At 47.1% G+C, this 18,718-nt stretch overlaps 1 long non-coding RNA gene and 3 other non-coding genes across 7 annotated transcripts in view; 2 read left to right on the top strand and 2 right to left on the bottom strand.

The window, feature by feature from the left end:
• The first annotated feature begins 4,475 nt into the window (after window positions 1–4,475).
• The window catches only part of LOC106993203 (uncharacterized), a 35,149-nt gene continuing 20,906 nt past the window's right edge, over window positions 4,476–18,718 (top strand). For 3 of the 4 annotated variants that reach the window (XR_013395886.1, XR_013395885.1, XR_013395884.1), the window contains exons 1-2: window positions 4,476–4,534; window positions 14,030–14,739. This is a non-coding gene — a long non-coding RNA (uncharacterized LOC106993203). The remainder of the gene's footprint in view (window positions 4,535–14,029; window positions 14,740–18,718) is intronic. The other variant, XR_013395887.1, reaches the window with a different exon arrangement.
• TRNAV-CAC (transfer RNA valine (anticodon CAC)) lies at window positions 14,528–14,600 on the bottom strand. Its single transcript has one exon. It is a non-coding gene; the product is annotated as a tRNA-Val (tRNA).
• Window positions 16,125–16,231, top strand: LOC114674868 (U6 spliceosomal RNA). Its single transcript, XR_003725951.1, has one exon. It is a non-coding gene; the product is annotated as a U6 spliceosomal RNA (small nuclear RNA).
• On the bottom strand, window positions 17,837–18,370 carry LOC719990 (KHDC1-like protein). The gene has a single exon (XR_003719423.2). It is a non-coding gene; the product is annotated as a KHDC1-like protein (transcript).

Here is an 18,718-nt window from a genome sequence, read left to right as displayed (position 1 = left end):
TTTTTTTTTTTTGAGATGGAGTTTTGCTCTTGTTACCCAGGCTGGAGTGCAATGGCGCAATCTTGGCTCACTGCAACCTCCACCTTCCAGGTTTAAGCGATTCTCCTGCCTCAGCCTCCCTAGTAGCTGGGATTACAGGCATGCACCACGACACCCAGCTAATTTTGTATTTTTAGTAGAGATGGGGTTTCTCCATGTTGGTCAGGCTGGTCTCGAACTCCTGACCTCAGGTGATCCACCCACCTCAGCCTCCCAAAGTAATGGGATTACAGGCATGAACCACCGCGCCCAGCCTGTTTAATTTCCTAATGTTTACTGAGACTTTTCAAGAGTGGGAGAGGGATATAATATACAGCATTCCTCAGTTTATTTAGCCACTGAATTTATTTTTTGTAAGCATCTCAAGGAACTTGAGCCCAAATTTTGCAAAACTGCATGTAATATACAATATTGCTTTTGTTCACCTTTTCCAGCTACTTTAAGAAAATATTTATTTTATCTCATTTAGAAAAATTTTTAAATTAAGATATTGAGAACTTGATTTGCCCAAGGTCATAATCAGTTAATACTGGAGTCAGAATTAGAATCTAGGTCTGGCCACAATTTCAGGTGTCTTCTTTTAAAGTTATTTATTTTTAAACACTTTTTTTTTTTTTTTGATACAGGATCTCACTCTGTCACCCAGGTTGGACTGCAGTGGCATGATCGAAGCTCACTATAGCCTTGACCTCCCCAGGCTCAGGTGCTCCTCCAATCTCGGCCTCCTGAGCAGCTAGGCCTACAGGCTCACACCACCATGCCTGGTTAATTTTTGTATTTTTTATAGAGACAGGGTTTCACCATGTTGCCCAGACTTGTCTCGAACTCTGGGCTCAAATGATCTGCTTGACTCAGCCTCCCAAAGTGCTGGGATTACAGGCATGAGCCACCACTCCCAGCCTGAAGTTATTTTTTTAATTATAGAAGGAATACTAGCAGATTTCATTCTAGCAAATCACACAATACCAAGCAGTTACCTAGGTGAATTAAGTAAACCCCATAACAGTAAGTCTTTGTTATCTATTTCTCTATAACCACTTCAAAATTTAATGGCTGTGGCAGGTTGTATTTTTCTTTCTTTTTCTTTTCTTTTTTTTTTTTTTTTTGAGAGGGAGTTTCCCTCTTGTTGCCCAGGCTGAAGTGCAATGGCGCAATCTTGGCTCACTGCAACCTCCACCTCCTGGGTTCAAGCGATTCTCCTGCCTCAGCCTCCCAAGTAGCTAGGAGCCACGTTAGCTGCACCACCACACCCAGCTAATTTTGTATTTTTAGTAGAGATGGGGTTTCACCATGCTGGTCAGGCTGGTCTCGAACTCCCAACCTCAGGTGATCCGCTCGCCTCAACCTCCCAAAGTGCTGGGATTATAGGCGTGAGCCACGGTGCCCAGCCAGGTTGTACTTTTCAAGAGGGTTGTAACAAGATATTCCATACCACATGCTCTTCTTAAATGTGACACTCCTCCCATTAAGAGGTAGAGTCTATATTCCCTCCTCTTGAACTTGGGTGGGCCTGTAAGTAAGGTGGAAGTGAGGCAAGTTCAAAAAAGGTTATACATCTTCCACTTGATTGTCTTAGGAGTGACTCAGAATCCAGCCACCTTGGATATAAGGAAGCAGAGCAACCTCATGGAGAAACCGCGTAGGTGTTCCTGCTGACAATCCTAGCCGAGATCCCAGTCAACAGCCAGCATAACTTCAGACGTATGTTGAAGTAAAATAAAATGGAGACCAGGCCTGAAGAATCTCTGAGCAGACAAAACCAGTTAGGCCTCATAATTGACCTCAACCTTGATTTACAAACACAAGGGAAACTTATGTTGAGCCATTTCTTGTAAATGCCTGTATTAAAGAAAAAAAACTTAAGCTCAACCAGTTGGAAATAGCCAAAAACTTACATAACTAGGGACTTTCCAACAAGGTGAATGAATGAATAAGGCAACTATATAATTGCAATCAATCAAATTATTTATTTTGTTTCCACATTTACTCCATAAATACTTGCCCCTGATGATTTGTCATGAGAAAAATTAAACTTCTTTCAGTTTGGTATTTCCCGATTCATTAACTGCTTCCTACTCAAATGAACTCTTAAAACTTTTTTTGTGCCTTAGTTTACCTTTTACATATGTGAATGAGCAATTCCAAATGATTCCAGCCCCAAGCTTTCAAGTCATCTCAGGCTTCCAAGTCTTCTCAGCTGAAGTCTCAGTGATTCTGAAGCAGAAACAAGTCATCCCCACTATACCCTTTTCAAATTCTTGACCCACAGAATCCATGACATAATAAACTGGTTGCTGTTTTATACCAGTAAGTTTGGAGTGGTTTGTTACACAGCAGTAGGTAATTGGAACACTCCCTTATCTTCCCCAAGGTAGCATCTTGGTGAAGGTGGAGCAACCAATGACCTAGAGGTAGTAGAAAAAGGAGGCAACCTCAGGTCTCTGTGGCTGAACTCTGGCACTCTAATGTTCTCAGATGTGTTGGGCTGGCCTTGTCCCTGGGTACTTTGTGCTGAACAAGGTGCAGCTTTTTTCTGCTGGGCCTTTTGGAGTATCAGCCTAACATGAACCTCTCAAGTCCATGGTCTCATACCATTCTATTTGCCTCTAGTTGCCAAGTCCCTGCCCAGTGGGCTTCGTTGTCTTATTCCCAGACTTCTACAAAAGACATTTATTCTTGTCTAGGTATCTTCCCTTGGAAGGAGATGGGAGTCAAATCTGTTCAAAATCCATTCCTCTCTCCATACCCCCAACTCCTGATAGGGCTGGGTGAAGTTCTCACCACCTACTCCTAAGGGTTTTATTTATTTATTTATTTTTATATATATTTTTTGAGACAGAGTCTCGCACCCATGCTGGAGTACAGTGGTGTGATCTCGGCTCACTGCCAGCTCTGCCTCCCGGGTTCACACCATTCTCCTGCCTCAGCCTCCCGAATAGCTGGGACTACAGGCGCCCGCCACCATGCCTGGCTAATTTTTTATATTTTTAGTAGAGATGGGTTTTCACTGTGTTAGCCAGGATGGTCTCGATTTCCTGACCTCGTGATCTGCCCGCCTCGGCCTCCCAAAGTGCTGGGATTACAAGCGTGAGCCACCGCGACCGGCCTCCTAAGGGTTTTAAAATCCATTCCTGGCCGGGAAATACATTCTTTGTAGGACTGGTTTCAAGTGGTGCACCAGTGTAAAAAGGGATTTGCGGGCAATCAGTATAAATTATTTGGGTTTGGATCTAGCTCCGTCACTTAATATAAGGGGATCTCAGACATGTCTCTACAATTTTATTTCTTCTTCTGTAATATCTTGATAATGGTTACTTAATAAGATTATTAAAAGGATTAGATGACACTGTAAATTTACTTAAGTCTGATAGAAAGTAAATGTAAAGCAGTCCAGGCACGGTGACTCACGCCTTAATCCCAGCACTTTGGGAGGCCGAGGCGGGTGGATCACCTAAGGTTGGGAGTTCGAGACCAGCCTGACCAAATGGAGAAACCCCGCCCCCGTCTCTACTAAAAATACAAAATTAGCTGGGTGTGGTGGCACATGCCTGTAATCCTAGCTACTCGGGAGGCTGAGCCAGGAGAATCGCTTGAACCTGGGAGGCGGAAGTTGCAGTGAGCCGAGATCGCGCCATTGCACTCTAGGCTGGGCAACAAGAGCCAAACTCTGTCTCAAAAAAAAAAAAAAAAAAAAAAAGTAAAAGTAAAGTAAAAGTTAGTTACGATTAGAAAATGCATATCAGCAAATTAAAGACTCCGAAAGCTATTTAATTAAAGGGAATTGCTTGATTCTGACGGATTCCAAATTTTCCTGCTTGATAAATTCCCAGAACCCTTTCAAACGAAACACCAATGATTAGGATTAGGGTGGAGACGGAGGAGCTGGAGTGAACAGGACTCGGCTGGAACACGTCCACGCACGAGTATGAGGTGAGGTGTTCACGTCAATGGGAACGCCACTCCCTTCGGGAGGACACGGCAGTCTTTTCGTCCTCCTGGGGCTGAACCCGGGACGTCTACACGAGGCTAACGGGACAGCTATTTCTCCGCTCCCTCGTCACAGCCCGCGCGTGCTCCGCTCCGCTTCCCTTCGACCTGCGTATTGCCAGTACCGTCTCCGTCTTGTCCAGCCCCCCCCGCTGTTGGGAACTGAGATCAGCCTTTCCCAGACTTCCGGTTTTGACTCACTAAAAGCTCCGGACCCTCTTGCGAGACGCGGGGAGGGAAGGGGGGCGGGGCGCGGCGAGAGTAGGGGCGGGGCTCACGATGACGGAGAACAGAAGGGCGGGGAGGGGCGGGGCGAGAGGAGATGTGCGACGGGAGGACGGGCGGGGCTCACGAGTGACGGAAGCAGAAGGGCGGGGCGGGACGAGAGGAGGGGAGGGACGGGCGGAAGGGACGGAAGAGAGGAGGGGCGGGACGAGAGGAGGGGCGGGGCTCACGAGTGACGGAAGCAGAAGGGCGGGGCGCAAGAGCGACTGAGAGCACTACGCGGGTGAGAGGAGGGGCGGGGCGTGGGAGTGACGGGTGTGGGAGTGAGGGGGCGTGGGAGTGACGGGGCGTGGCAGTGACTGGGCACCGAGAGGCCCGAGTCAGAGGCGAGGCGAGGAGTGAGACTGACTGAGGGAGGAGGGCCGGGAGGGGCTGGAGCGCCCCTGGGTGTCCTTGAGCTTGCGGGAAATTCGGGTCACTTTTTCCCCAGGCCTCAGGCCTGCGGCGTCGAATTTGGGGTCTTCGCTAGGCCTGCGAGGTTGGCGGACGTTCAGGGTCGGTGCCCAGGAGATGGGCTGCCTTCCGTGGGGCTGGGCAAGGGACTCTGCCTGGCAGCGCACCTGAGCGGGGGCCGGAGCACAAGGCTGGATGCGGGGCACCTCGGCGTGATTCGCGGCGGCAAGTCTCTTTACCATCCCTACCCTGAGTTCCCCCATTCTCTTTCCCGGAAGCAACCACTGTTACAGTTTTTGCGTGACCTTCCTAGATGATCTCCAGTCGTCCCTTGGTATCCGCAGGCAGATTAGCTCCAGGACAGCACCCCATACTAAAATCTGCGATGCTCAAGTCCCTCCTATAAAATGGCATAGTATTTACATACAACTACGCACATCCTCCCACACACTTTAAATCAGCTATGGATTACTTGTAATACCTAATACAATGTAGTTATACTGTATTGTTTGTATTTGCATTATTTTTATTGTTATTTTCCCTAATATTTTGGGAATCCGCTGATGTGGGAGGCCAACTAGATCTATACATGTATCTGTATTAATATGCATAAATATATTTCCTCTATTTTCCCCTTACTCAAAAACCCCACACTATACACACTACTCTTCACCTGAGTCTTTTCAGTTAGCAGTAAGTCTTGAACCTGTCCAAGAGCAGGATGACGTGCAAAATGAGTGATTTAAAACTCTTTCTACATCTGGGCTTTAAAGTACTTCCAGCTTTTTACTACTATTTTGGCAGAGGGCTCACCTATGGGAATTAAAAGATGCATTTCTAGCCTGGTCATATAATAAGACTTGTCTCTTCAAAATAAAATAAAATTAGCTGGGTGTGGTGGCAGCCTCCTGTGGTCACAGCTACTCAGGAGGCTGAGGTGGGAGAGTCGCTTGAGCCTGGAAAGTCGAGGCTGCAAGTTCAAGTGATTCTCCTGCCTCAGCCTCCCTAGTAGCTGGGATTGCAGCGTGCACCACCACGCCTGGCTAATTTTTGTATATTTAGTACAGACAGGGTTTCACCATGTTGGCCAGGCTCTTCTCAGACTCCTGACCTCAGGTGATCTGCCCGCCTCGGTCTCCCAAAGTGCTGGGATTACAGGCTTGAGCCACTGTGCCTGGCCCAAAGTGAGGAGTTTTTATGCAGCTGGAGAGTAAGGAGGAGGAGTTTCAGAGACTCGAGGGGGAAAGTCTGTGTTTCTTCAGTCTCAGATAATGTCTTGAACAACCAGACTTCCGGGCGTCAGCAGTTGAGCATAACATCCTTAAAGGCATTCATTCAAATCTTCTGCTTTTTTTTGTTTGAGACAGGATCTCACTCTGTCGCCCAGGCTGGACTGCAGTGACACGATCTCGGCTCACTGTAACCTTCGTCTCCCGGGTTCAAGCGATTCTCCCACCTCAGCCTCCTGAATAACTGGGACTACAGGCACATATCACCCAGCGAATTTTTGTTTTTTGTTTTTTTCTGGTAGAGATGAAGTTTCTCTATGTTGGCCAAGGTGGTCTCAAACTCCTGACCTCAAGTGATCTGCCTGCCTCTGCCTCCCAAAGTGCTGGGATTACAGGCATGATCCACCATGCCTGGTCCTTCTGCAATTTTTTTTTTCAAGACCCTGAAGTTATATTCTTCTGCTTGGCAAAGAAAACAGTACATCAGCAGTTTATAATTATATTGTAGAAGGAATATTGGGCAAAACACAAGTGCAAGCAAGCAAGGGCCTGTTCGGAATTTTCATCCTTTCAGTCACTAAAAATGCTGGTGTGGTAAAATCTCAAGGGGTCCGGTTTATAAAATGTACCTTAGAAATTCCATGGGAAGCCATAGTCTTTTTTTTTTTTTTTTTTTTTTTTTGAGACGGAGTCTGGCTCTGTCGCCCGAGCTGGAGTGCAGTGGCCAGATCTCAGCTCACTGCAAGCTCCGCCTCCCGGGTTTACGCCATTCTCCTGCCTCAGCCTCCCGAGTAGCTGGGACTACAGGCGTCGCCACCTCGCCCGGCTGGTTTTTTGTATTTTTAGTAGAGACAGGGTTTCACCGTGTTAGCCAGGATGGTCTCGATCTCCTGACCTCGTGATCCGCCCGTCTCGACCTCCCAAAGTGCTGGGATTACAGGCTTGAGCCACCGCGCCCGGCCGGGAAGCCATAGTCTTGTTTCTTTTCATAAACAAGGCCTGTCTGTCTGCCCCTGGATTTCCCTCTTGTATCCTAGCAAAGATCAGACTTTGCTTTTTGTGTATATTTTTTGATATGGAGTCTCACTCTGTCACCCATGGATGAATGCAGTGCTGCTATCATAGCTCACAGCAGCTTCAAACTCCTGGGCTCAAGCGATCCTCCCATTTCATTCTCCCAAGTCTTTGGGACTACGGGTGTGTGCCAGTGCACCTGACTAGGGTCAGACTTTAGAAGATTCTGGCCCCACTGGATGGCACAGGCCCATCACTCTACTATTTCACTGTACTCTCTGTAAAGTCCTGAAATATTCTGACCAACAGGGGTGGACTCTTTTCAAGATCCATAGAGCTCTGAGGAATTTGTCCTGTCCTCTTCTTCCCCCACTGCCTCACATTGCTGGTATCTGCTTAGAAAGGAGCTAATGGAATGGGTAAACTAGGAGTGCTAGAGTAGTTGGTCTGAGACAAGGGTGAGGGGAAGGAATCAACCACTTTGGGATCAGGACAGAGAAGAAAGCAGAGCCACCAGGGCAACTATAGTTACTCCTTTCTTGCTGTTGTTCGGCTGTAGTTTCCCTCTCCCATACTATCAAGAAGCCCCAGTGAAACCACATGTACCACATTTATGTTTTTTGCTCTGAGATCCATTCCCTGCCCTAACTCTCCCTGTTGTGCTTGCAGGGAAACGCATTTCCCCAGGATCCCATCATGCAAAGTGAAAGCCAAAATCCTTGCTGTGTTCCACAAGACCCTTCACCTCCTCCTAGCTCACTCGGATCTGGCTACACTGGTTTTTGCTATTTCTGGGACACAACAGTTTGCTGTTGCCACAGAACCTTTGCACTTTGTGGCCCCTCAGCCTGGAAGCTTGTCCTCTAGATATTCTACATGGCTACTTCCCTCACTTCCTTCAGGTCTTAACATAAAAGTCACTTCTCAGGGGGCCTGCCTTAGCCACACTATCTAAAATTTCACATACGAAGACACCCAGATATTTCATATCCTGTTTCCCTCTTTATTTCTCCTTAGCACTTGTCACATCTGACATACTAAATAAAAACTGTTTCCTCTGCCCACACACTTTTGACACCAAATGTGTGGGTTTCCACACCAAACAATTCTCCAGTTCTCAGTGGTCACCAATTGTATGTCCTCCCATCTAACTCGAGTCGGACACTACCTGGAATTAATGAAGTTCCCACAGGTTGAGGACTCAGGCTCACAAGACTGCTCCTCACTTCAGATGCCAATCACAAGTTCCAGATTGTCATCTGTACTTCTCACCAATTGGCTATCAACTGGGGCTTTCCAAACACCCTCCTCCTGTTTGATAATTTGCCATAATTGCTCACAAAACTCAGGGAGACATTTACTTACATTTACCAGTTTATTATAAAGAATATGACAAGTCTGGGTGTGCTGGCATATGCTTGTAATCCCAGCACTTTGGGAGGCTGAGGTGGACAGATCACCTGAGAGGTCAGGAGTTCAAGACCAGCCTGGCCAACATGATGAAACTCCATCTCTATTAAAAATACAAAAATTGGCTGGGTGTAGTGGTGGGCGCCTGTAATCCCAGCTACTCAGGAGGCTGAGAGAATCGCTTGAATTCAGGAGGTGGAGGTTACAGTGAACTGAGAACGCATCACTGCACTCCAGCCTAGAAAACAGAGTGAGACTGTCTGCAATAATAATAATAATAATAATAAAGAATATGACAAAGTTTACAGATGGACAGCCAAATGGAAGATGCACCGTGGGCAAGTATAGGTGAGGGCTTGGAGCATCCATGCTCTATTTAGGCTTGCCACCTTCGTAGCACCGCGATGTGTTCACTAAGCCAGAAACTCTTGGAACCCTGTTGTTTAGGGTTTGGATGTAGATTCTATTACTTAGACAGAATGGATGAAATCATTGACCATTGGAGTCAATCTCCAGCCCCTTTCTCCTCCCCAGAGGTTGGCGATGGAGCTGAAAGTTCCAACCCTCTGATCATTTGATTGGTTTCTCTGGAAACTGGCTCCCATCTTCCAGGAATCACCTCATTAGTATAAACTCAGGTATGCTTGGAAGGGGCTTTTTATGAATAACAAAAGACACTCCTCTCACCCCTATTACTTAGGAAATTACAAGTGTTTTAGATCTGTGTTAGGAACTAAGGACAAAGATCAAAAGTATACTTCTTCACAATATCACACAAACCACATATTTTATTATCTGCCTCACGAAGTAGGATGTAAACTCCATGAGGACACGGATTTGTTTTTTGTTTGAGACAGGGTCTCACTCTGTTGCCCAGGCTGGAGTGCACTGGCACTGAAATGGCCTTGTTACCTGGAGTAACACCTGAGGTTCGTTGTCTCACAACCACCAAGAATAAGGATGCAGACACACAAAGAGTGAGGTTGAGAGTGGAAGTTTAATAGACGAAAGAAAGAGAATAGCTCTCTGCTGCAGAGAGGGGTCCTGGAAAAATGGGTTGCCAGATCTACAGTGAAATGCAGGGGGTTTTATAGATGAGCTGGTGAGGAGGCAGAGTCTGATCTACATAGCGTGCAAAAAACTGGTCTGACCAGGTGTGCTATTTGCATAGGATGGGAATCTCTGGCTTCCTCCACCCCAATCTTTGATTATGCAGGCAGATTCACTGCCTGAACTGCACCATGTTGCCCATTTCTTTATTACTATACATATGGTAACAAAAAAAGGGAAGATGGAGCCTCCATGGTGGACATGCCTGACCCCCCGGGTACCCCTTTTCTATTGGCATAGCTGCTAGCATTCCCCTGTGCAAGCTTCCAGCTTGCTTACCCATGTTTGCCGCTCAATTTTTCAGCCTGCTGTTTCTTAGAAATGATTTTGGGGGCTGCTTTTTTGTTAGCAAAGAAATTCTACTGAGGACTTTTCTGGGCTCACTATCTGCCTAAATAATTTCTGTCTCCTGTATCAGCACAATCATGGCTCACTGCAACTTCTGCCCCCAGGCTCAAGCGATCCTCCCATCTCAGCCTCCCAAGTAGCTAGGACCACAGGTATGAACCACCATGTCTGGATAATTTTTGTGTTTAGGTAGAGCCTAGGTTTTGCCATGTTTGCCCAGGCTAGTCTTGAACTCCTGGGCTCAAGTGATCAGACTGCCTGGGCTCAAGCCGTCCTCCTGCCTCAGCCTCTCAAAGTGCTAGAATTACAGGAATAAGCCACCACACCTGTCCATGCAAAAAAACTTTTTTTTTTTTTTTTTTTTTTGAGATGTAGTCTCGGCCTGTTGCCTAGGCTGCAGTGCAGTGGCACGATCGCAGCTCACTGCAACCTCTGCCTCCCAGGTTCAAGCGATTCTCCTGCCTCAGCCTGCTGAGTAGCTGGGATTACAGGCATGAGCCACAGCGCCCGGCCATATAAAATTTTTGATTAAAGACAAATTTAAGGCTGGGTGTGGTGGTTCATACTTATAATCTCAACACTTTGAGAGGTCAAAGCCCGAGGATCTCTTGAGGCCAGGAGTTCAAGGCCAGCTAGGCAATTTAGTGAGACTCACTTTCTACCAAAAAAAGTTTAAAATTTAAACTTTAGCAGTTTAAATTAATTTTTAATTTTTAGAAATTAAAAATTAGCAGGCCTGGCCGGATGTGGTGGCTCACACCTGTAATCCTAGCACTTTGGGAGGCCAAGGTGGGTTGATCACCTGAGGTCAGGAGTTTGAGACTAGCCTGGCCAACATGACAAAATCTTGTCTCTACTAAAAATGCAAAAAATAGCCAGGCGAGGTGGCAGGCACTGTAATCCTAGGAGGCAGAGGTTGCAGTGAGCCGAGATCAATGGCACTCCAGCCTGGGTGACAGAGCGAGACTCTGTATAAAAATAAAAAATCTATCTCTATATATATGTGTGTGTGTGTGTGTGTGTATATGTGTGTGTATATATGTGTGTGTGTGTATATATATGTGTGTGTATATATGTATGTATGTATATATAGTAGGCTCTGGTGATGCATGCCTGTAGTCCTGATATAGGAGGTAGAAAGAAATTATTTAGGCACTCCAGCCTGGGTGACAGAGCAAGACCCTGTAAAAACAAACAAAAAACCAAAAGCCTCACGCCTGTAATCCCCAGCACTTTGGGAGGCCGAGGCAGGTGGATCTCCTGAGGTCAGGAGTTCGAGACCAGCCTGGCCAACATGGCGAAACCCCATCTCTACTAAAAATACAAAAATTAGCCGGGTGTGGTGATGGGCGCCTGTAATCCCAGCTACTTGGGACGCTGAGGCAGGAGAATCCCTTGAACTCGGGAGGCAGAGGTTGCAGTGAGCTGAGATTGCACCATTGCATTCTAGCCTGGATGACAAGAGCAAAACTTTGTCTCAAAAAAAAAAAAAAAAAAAAAAAAAGTACAGGTTGAGTATCCTTTATCTAAAATACTTGGGACCAGAATTGTTTCAAATTTTGATTTTTTTCAGATTTTGGAATATTTGCATTATACCCACCCTAGTTGAGTATCTCAAATCTGAAAATCTGTAATCCAAAATGCTCCAATGAGCATTTCCTTTGATCATCCTGTCAGCACCCAAAACGTTTAGGATTTTGGAATGTTTTGAATTTCAGATTTTCAGATTTGGGATGGTTGACCTATATTTTATATGAATATTCCAAACAGCCTTCAAATATGTGGGCTTTTAAATTTTTTTCTGGGAAATACTAAAAAATTCTAATAAGGGAGGAGACCACCCCTTATATTGTCTTATGCCCAATTTCTGCCTCCACAGAAAGAAGACGTAAAAACTAAAAGCAGAAGTGGAATCCACAGGCAGATAATCCAACTCTGCGCCCTGGGCCTGGTAGTTAAAAATCAGCCCCTGAGCTCACTGCTTGTGTTATCTATAGATTTCAGACACTGTATGGAAAAGCATCATGAAAATCCCTGTTCTGGCTGGGCGCGGTGGCTCACGCCTGTAATCCCAGCACTTTGGGAGGCCGAGACGGGCGGATCACGAGGTCAGGAGATCGAGACCATCCTGGCTAACACAGTGAAACCCCGTCTCTACTAAAAAATACAAAAAACTAGCCGGGCAAGGTGGCGGGCGCCTGTAGTCCCAGCTACTCGGGAGGCTGAGGCAGGAGAATGGCGTGAACCCGGGAGATGGAGCTTGCAGTGAGCTGAGATCCGGCCACTGCACTCCAGCCTGGGTGACAGAGCGAGACTCCGTCTCAAAAAAAAAAAAAAAAAAAAAAGAAAATCCCTGTCCTGTTCTGTTCCGTTCTGATTACTGGTGCATGCAGCCCCCAGTCACGTACCCCCTGCTTGCTCAATCACGACCCTCTCACATGGACCCCCTTAGAGTTGTAAGCCCTTAAAAAGGATAGGAATTGCTCACTTAGGGAGCTCGGATTTTGGAGACGTGAGTCCACCGATGCTCCCAGGTGAATAAAGCCCTTTCCTTCTGCAACTCGCTGTCTGAAGGGGTCTTGTCTGCAGCTCCTCCTGCTACAATAATAGCTATGTTAAGGCTTAACTGACATACAATAAACTGAACATATTTAAAATGTACAAGTTTTGACATGTGTATACATCTGGGAAATTATCACCACAATTCAGATCTGATTTGCATGTTAGGCACAGTTCATAGGGCCTACTTTTTTTTGAGATAGATTCTCTCTGTTGCCCAGTCTGGATCTCCGCTCACTACAACCTTCGCCTCTGATGCTCAAGCGAGTCTGAAGCCTCAGCCTCCGGAGTAGCTGGGATTACAGGCTAATAGTTATATCTTTAGTTTCGCCATGTTGGCCAGGCTGGTCTCAAATTCCTGGGCTCAGGCGATCCGCTCACCTCAGCCTCCCAAACTGCTGGGATTAAAGGCATGAAACACCTTGCCTGGCCGAAAAATGTTTTAAATTCAAAATGCTGTAATGGAGGCTGGGTGCAGTGGCTTTTTTTACTCCGCATACTTGAGATTCATGTTATTGTATATATGAGTAGTTCCGTCCTTTTTTGGCTAACATTCCATTGTATGGATTGGTCTTTAACTTGTTGATTGACATTTGGATTGTCTACAGTTTGGGGCTATTACAAATAGAGCTGCTGTGAACGTGTGTGTACAGGCTTTTGTATGGGCGTATGCTCTGTTTACTCTTGGTAAATACCTATGAGTGGAATGGCTGAGTCATATTGTAGTAGTTTAACGTTTTTAAAAACTACCAAACTGTTTTCCAAAGTGAGTGTACCATTTTACATTCCCATCAGCAGTGAATGAGTGTTCTGGTTTCTCCACCTCCTTGCCAACTTGGTATGGTCAGTCTTTTAAATTTTAGACAGTCTGATATGTGTGTAGTGGTATCTCATTGTCTTTTAAATTTGCATTTCCCTAATGATTAATGACATTCCTTAATGATTAATGACGTTGGCCATCTTTTCATGTTATTATTTGGAATCCATATATCTTCTTTTATCAAGTGTCTGTTCAAATTGTTTGTCCCCCTTTTAGGAGAGTTGTGAAAATAATCTTTTAATTGAAAATGTACGGCCGGGCGCGGTGGCTCACGCCTGTAATCCCAGCACTTTGGGAGGCCGAGGCGGGCGGATCACAAGGTCAGGAGATCGAGACCACAGTGAAACCCCGTCTCTACTAAAAATACAAAAAATTAGCCGGGCGCGGTTGTGGGCGCCTGTAGTCCCAGCTACTCGGGAGGCTGAGGCAGGAGAATGGCGTGAACCCGGGAGGCGGAGCTTGCAGTGAGCCGAGATCGCGCCACTGCACTCCAGCCTGGGCTGGGCGACAGAGCGAGACTCCGTCTCAAAAAAAAAAAAAAAAAATAAAAAAGAGAAAATGTACATTGTTTCCACCTGATTTAGAACCTAAGAATCTTGAAAGGAAAGAGAAAGAACTAACATTTCCGTGACTGAGAACTGGATGGTGACAAATGAGAAAATAAACACAATAAAGGCAAGTTTGGTGGGGGTGACAGAGCAGAGCGACTTGTGATCCCCGCGCCGTCACCACGTTCGGTTCGGTTCGGTTCGTTCCTCTGGACTACGGGGTTAATGATGCCGGCAATCAGCGCAAAGTGAGATAATCACCAGCGCACTCTTGGATCTCTATGCAGGTTTGTAAACTATGTGGAGGAAACGAACCCGTCGCAGTCTCAGCCGAAGAGGCCGGAGTAGGAGCCGAAGCCTGAGCAGGTCCTGAAAAACAGACCGGCCGTTCAGGACTAGGCCCTGAACCACAACTTGCTCCTCAGGGGTCCGGGTCGGAAGTGACGACTTCATTCACTGAGCAGCCATTTCCGGTCCCCAGTGTGCCCGGAGTGCCTTCTGGGTGTCAGAAAAGACACAGAAACTAACGGGGCGGAACCGCGACACGGTGCCTGCTGATGTCAAAAGGTCTCACGGCTCCGGGGGGACCCAGTCGCCCACAGCCGCCAGGGGCGCTGCCGGCTCCGAGCTCGTTGTTGAGAGCCGCTCGGCTGCTCGTGTCTGCCCTTCAGTCCTTCCAACTCTTCTGGGACCTAGAGTTCTGGGATCTCACTGCGATCTTGGAGGATTCCTATGTAGAATTCAAAAGGATATGGGGAAGGAAAAAACAAAAATACACCGCACTTTGTTTCCGCCCGGTTTCGAACCGGGGACCTTTCGCGTGTGAGGCGAACGTGATAACCACTACACTACGGAAACTAAGTGACAGCTGGGGTTTCGCAAATGGCTCTTAAAAGGTAGCTCCTCATCACTGCGTCCCTGACCCAAGAGAAAAGTACCCGGCGGGCCAACCACAGCTTCGGGATGGGGGCGCGCAGGGAAGTAGCCAGCAAAGCAGGTAAGGCCCGGGCTGCTTGCTCGCGGGGGATCATGACCGAGGGCACAGGGGTGAACTCCATGGTGCTTCCTTAGGAAATTTCTGGCACAGTCAGGGCTGCAGCCATAGCCCTGAGACAGTGGGGCAGGGCTCCAGGCGTTCTCGAATGCTCGTCGTGGAGTTTTCCTGATCCTGTCGGGTCCCTAAGGAGCTTGGCGGGGAGCGTGGACGCCCGGGGGCCAGGCCACCGCGGCCACTGAGAGCCCCACCCGGGGACTGGAGAAAAACGAAGTAGAAGAGACCCAGGGGACAGCCTTGGCCGGGTCAAGGGAAACCAGGTCATATTTGGAACAAAGTACGCCTTAGATTTGCCCAGCACTGAATTTAGAAGCATTTTCACATTCTCGTGTTTAACTAGTTTTACAACAGTGCCGCGAGCGAAATATTAAACGTGTTTTAAAGATGAAGAGACTGAACCTAGGTAAATTGTACTTGGGTAAGATGGAAGCGCTACTTAACATTAAGGAGAGTCTGCGATCCTGATGTTCTCAGGCTGTCTCGCTTAGTGGGACTACACGTTATTATTGTCTGAGGAAGCAAACGAAGAGGAAAGAGACCGTGGAGAGTATTCCTGGAGGGACTCAAGATACCTCTCTAGGTAGAACCCCAAGATACCTGTGTAGAGTAACAGCTTATGTCGAATGACCTCATCTTTTCCACTGCTGCGGGTGAAATTATCTGAGGAGGTAGGAAGAGGAGATGGTTTAGGGATGCCATATGACAAAGGCTTTGGAAAATTAAGAAGAGGCTGGGCGTGGTGGCTCACGCCTGTAATCCCAGCACTGTGGGAGTCCAAGTGGGCGGATCTCACCTAGGATCAGGAGTTCGAGACCAGCCTGGCTAACATGGTGAAACGCCATTTCTACTAAAAATACAAAAATTAGCTGGGCGTGGTGGCGCGCCCCTGTAATCCCAGCTACTCGAGAGGCCTAGGCAGGAGAATAGCTTGAACCCAGGAGGCTTAGGTTGCAGTGAGCCGAGATCACGCAATTACACTCCAGATTGGATGAAAAAGCAAAACTTCGTCAAAAAAAAAAAAAAAAAAAAAAAAAAAAAAAGAAAAAAGAAAATTAAGAAGAGAAGGATGAGAGAATTACGAGGCAGCAGTGAAGACTTACATGCTATTGTGTGATACAAATGCCCAGGGGCTAGCATGGAACGATGTTGACTGACTGCGCCAGGAGCTCTAATCTAGCAAGAACCTAGAGGAGAAAGTGGGTTGTGGGATGAATAAGCAAAGGAAGAGGGTTAAGGAGTTGGGGGTGGTAGTGAGAGAGCAAAAGAGGAGCACCTGGTTACAGGTTGAGGCTGTGCAGTATGTAGAAAGACATCAGAGATGTTCAATAGTGCTCACTTCGGCAGCACATATACTCACATTGGAATAGTACAGAGAAGATGAACATGGCCCCTGTGCAAGGTTGATGCACAAATTCATGAACGGTTCCTTTTTTTTTTTTTTTAAAGAAATGTCCAATGGACTGAATGCTAGACAGATAATAGTTTATCAGGTTAAGGCATTTTATCAGAAAATTGGCTTAAATAATAAAGGGAAAATATTGCCTCACAACCCTAGGTAGATCTGGGTTTCAGGTAAGTCTTCATACAAGGCTCAAAGAAGTCTCTGGGCCAGGCACGGTGGCTCACGCCTATAATCACAGCACTTTGGGAGATCGAGGCGGGCAGATCAACTGAGGTCAAAAATTCGAGACCAGCCTGGTATTACTAAAAATACAAAGTAATTAGCCGGGCATAGTGGTGCACACCTGTAGTCCCAGCTATGTGGGAGGCTGAGGCATGAGAATTGCTTGAACCCAGCGGGTGGAGGCTGCAGTGAGCCAAGATTGTGCCACTGCACTCCAGCCTGGGCAACAGAGTGAGACTCCATCTCAATTAATAATAATAAAAAAGAAGTATCTGGTTTATCTTGGTCCTTCTTCTTCAATGTGGACTCCATTCTGGGGCAGACTCTCTACTCATGTTTTCAAAGTGCCCACCATGGGCAGCTTGAGCTATAGGTTCCCTTGTTCACAGCCAGCAGAAAAAAGTGTGTACTTCTTGGAGAACTCATTATCGTGTAACAGGGATGGGATATGCTGCTTCGTTTAAATAATTAGGGCCTACTCCTGAGGTCCGGGGTAAGATTAACCCTACTCAAACTCTATGGCTGACAAATTCAGGGTACCTGTAAGAAGGGAATAGGATGTTGTAATGCTAAGGTGGCAACCAACAAACATTCTCTTCAGAGGGTAAGACCACAGTGCTACAGAGAGTGGAGAAGAATGGCATATACTTCCAGAAACTAGAGCTGATGTTAGGAAAGGTTCCACTCTAAGGGCTTCCCCGCTAAGGGAGTTCTCCCATGAGTAGCTTTCACTATGCAAGATCAGATGAGACCTAAGATAGCCCAGGACACAGGATCCTCCCATCGAAGAGGCCACTTTCAATGTGGGCTAGTCTCTGCCCCTCCGTGCCAGGAACTGAAGAGGCTGTGCCAGTACCTTTTCCCCTGATCAGTCTCTGGGAAGGCAAAGCTTTTATGCATCTGGCCTCAGTGGTCAGTGAGACTGTGGGATCATCCTGAAGGACAGGAGGTCCTGGAGTTCAACCTCAGGACATCATATCTGGCTTAAGACGATCACTCTTCATGCCCTGCTCATCACTGTTCCTCACCATAGTTTCTCCCTAATGCAGTGCCTTGTGGGGAGCTATTTCCCTGAGTACACAGTGATAACAGGATGTGAATCACCTTTTTTCTGGGCAGAGGTGGTGGAATTTTTTACCATCATGAAGCTGAGGTTCCTTCCCCATTCTGAGTTGAATAACCCAAATCTTGGCTCTTAGAGCTGCTGGTATCCCTAATTCCTTATAAAACTTAACTCTGTCCCCAACTCTTTTTTTTTTTTTTTTCATAGGTAGCTTATTTTATTGGATTGCTTTACCAATAACACTTCTTGCATTCAGGAGATTTGCCTCAGACACATGCCTAGAAGACCTGAGAGGGGCAGGTCTGGCCACAGATTCAAACTTTCTTCATTGTTTTTCATGTCTTTCTCAGCAAAAGTGAAGCCAAGACTTCTCCTCTCATCCCCGCTTCCCAGGGGAGATCAGTCTCCGGTGTAGGGTGGCAGGCTAATGGAGGCGACCAGGTCGTCGTTGGTCAGGGGCCGGCTTCGGACACGCTCGAGCATCTTCAGACCTTGAGCGTGACACTTGGAGTAGTGGCTCCCCACGGAACGGAACATGAGCAGCAGCCACTGCTTTGCCATTGGTGGTCCGACTACGGTCACACGAGTCTGGCCTGTAGCTGTAAAACAACTCTCCAGTTGAATAAGGGTGTGGCTGTGCAGCTCAATGCAGCGAAGGTATGTGTCATCAAGTCCGAATATGAGCTCCTCCTGGTCCTCTTCCATGTGGAACACAATTGGAGCATGAAAGTTTTCGGGTAGGGTCCACCACGGCTCCTTGCTGAGAGCACCTGTTCCCATGTCCATGCTCTGCTCCCACCTGATTCAGAATAGGGGAAAGTCTAAGAAACTGTCCCCAACTCTTTACTATCCCATTGCTCGGTATCTTCCACCACATCCTCCTTCTGGAGATTCTGAGGCCGGACGCAGTGGCTCATGCCTGTAATCACAGCACTTTGGGAGGCTGAGCTGGGTGGATCACCTGAGGTCAGGAGTTCGAGACCAGCCTGAGCAACATGATGAAATGCTGTCTCTACTAAAAATACAAAAATTAGCTGGGCGTAGTGGCAGGCACCTGTAATCCCAGCTACTTGGAGGCTGAGGCATGAGAATGGCTTGAACCTGGGAGGCAGAGGTTGCAGTGAGCCCAGATGGCGCCACTGCACTCCAGCTTGGGTAACAAAGCAAGACTCTGTCTCAATAAACAAAAACAAAAAGACTCTGATACCCTATATATATAATTTTATGGCAGCAGA

The sequence above is a fragment of the Macaca mulatta genome, chromosome 1, assembly GCF_049350105.2.
Source record: "Macaca mulatta isolate MMU2019108-1 chromosome 1, T2T-MMU8v2.0, whole genome shotgun sequence".
Taxonomy (NCBI): Eukaryota; Metazoa; Chordata; class Mammalia; order Primates; family Cercopithecidae; genus Macaca; species Macaca mulatta.
This window is presented reverse-complemented; position numbering and strand designations above follow the sequence as displayed.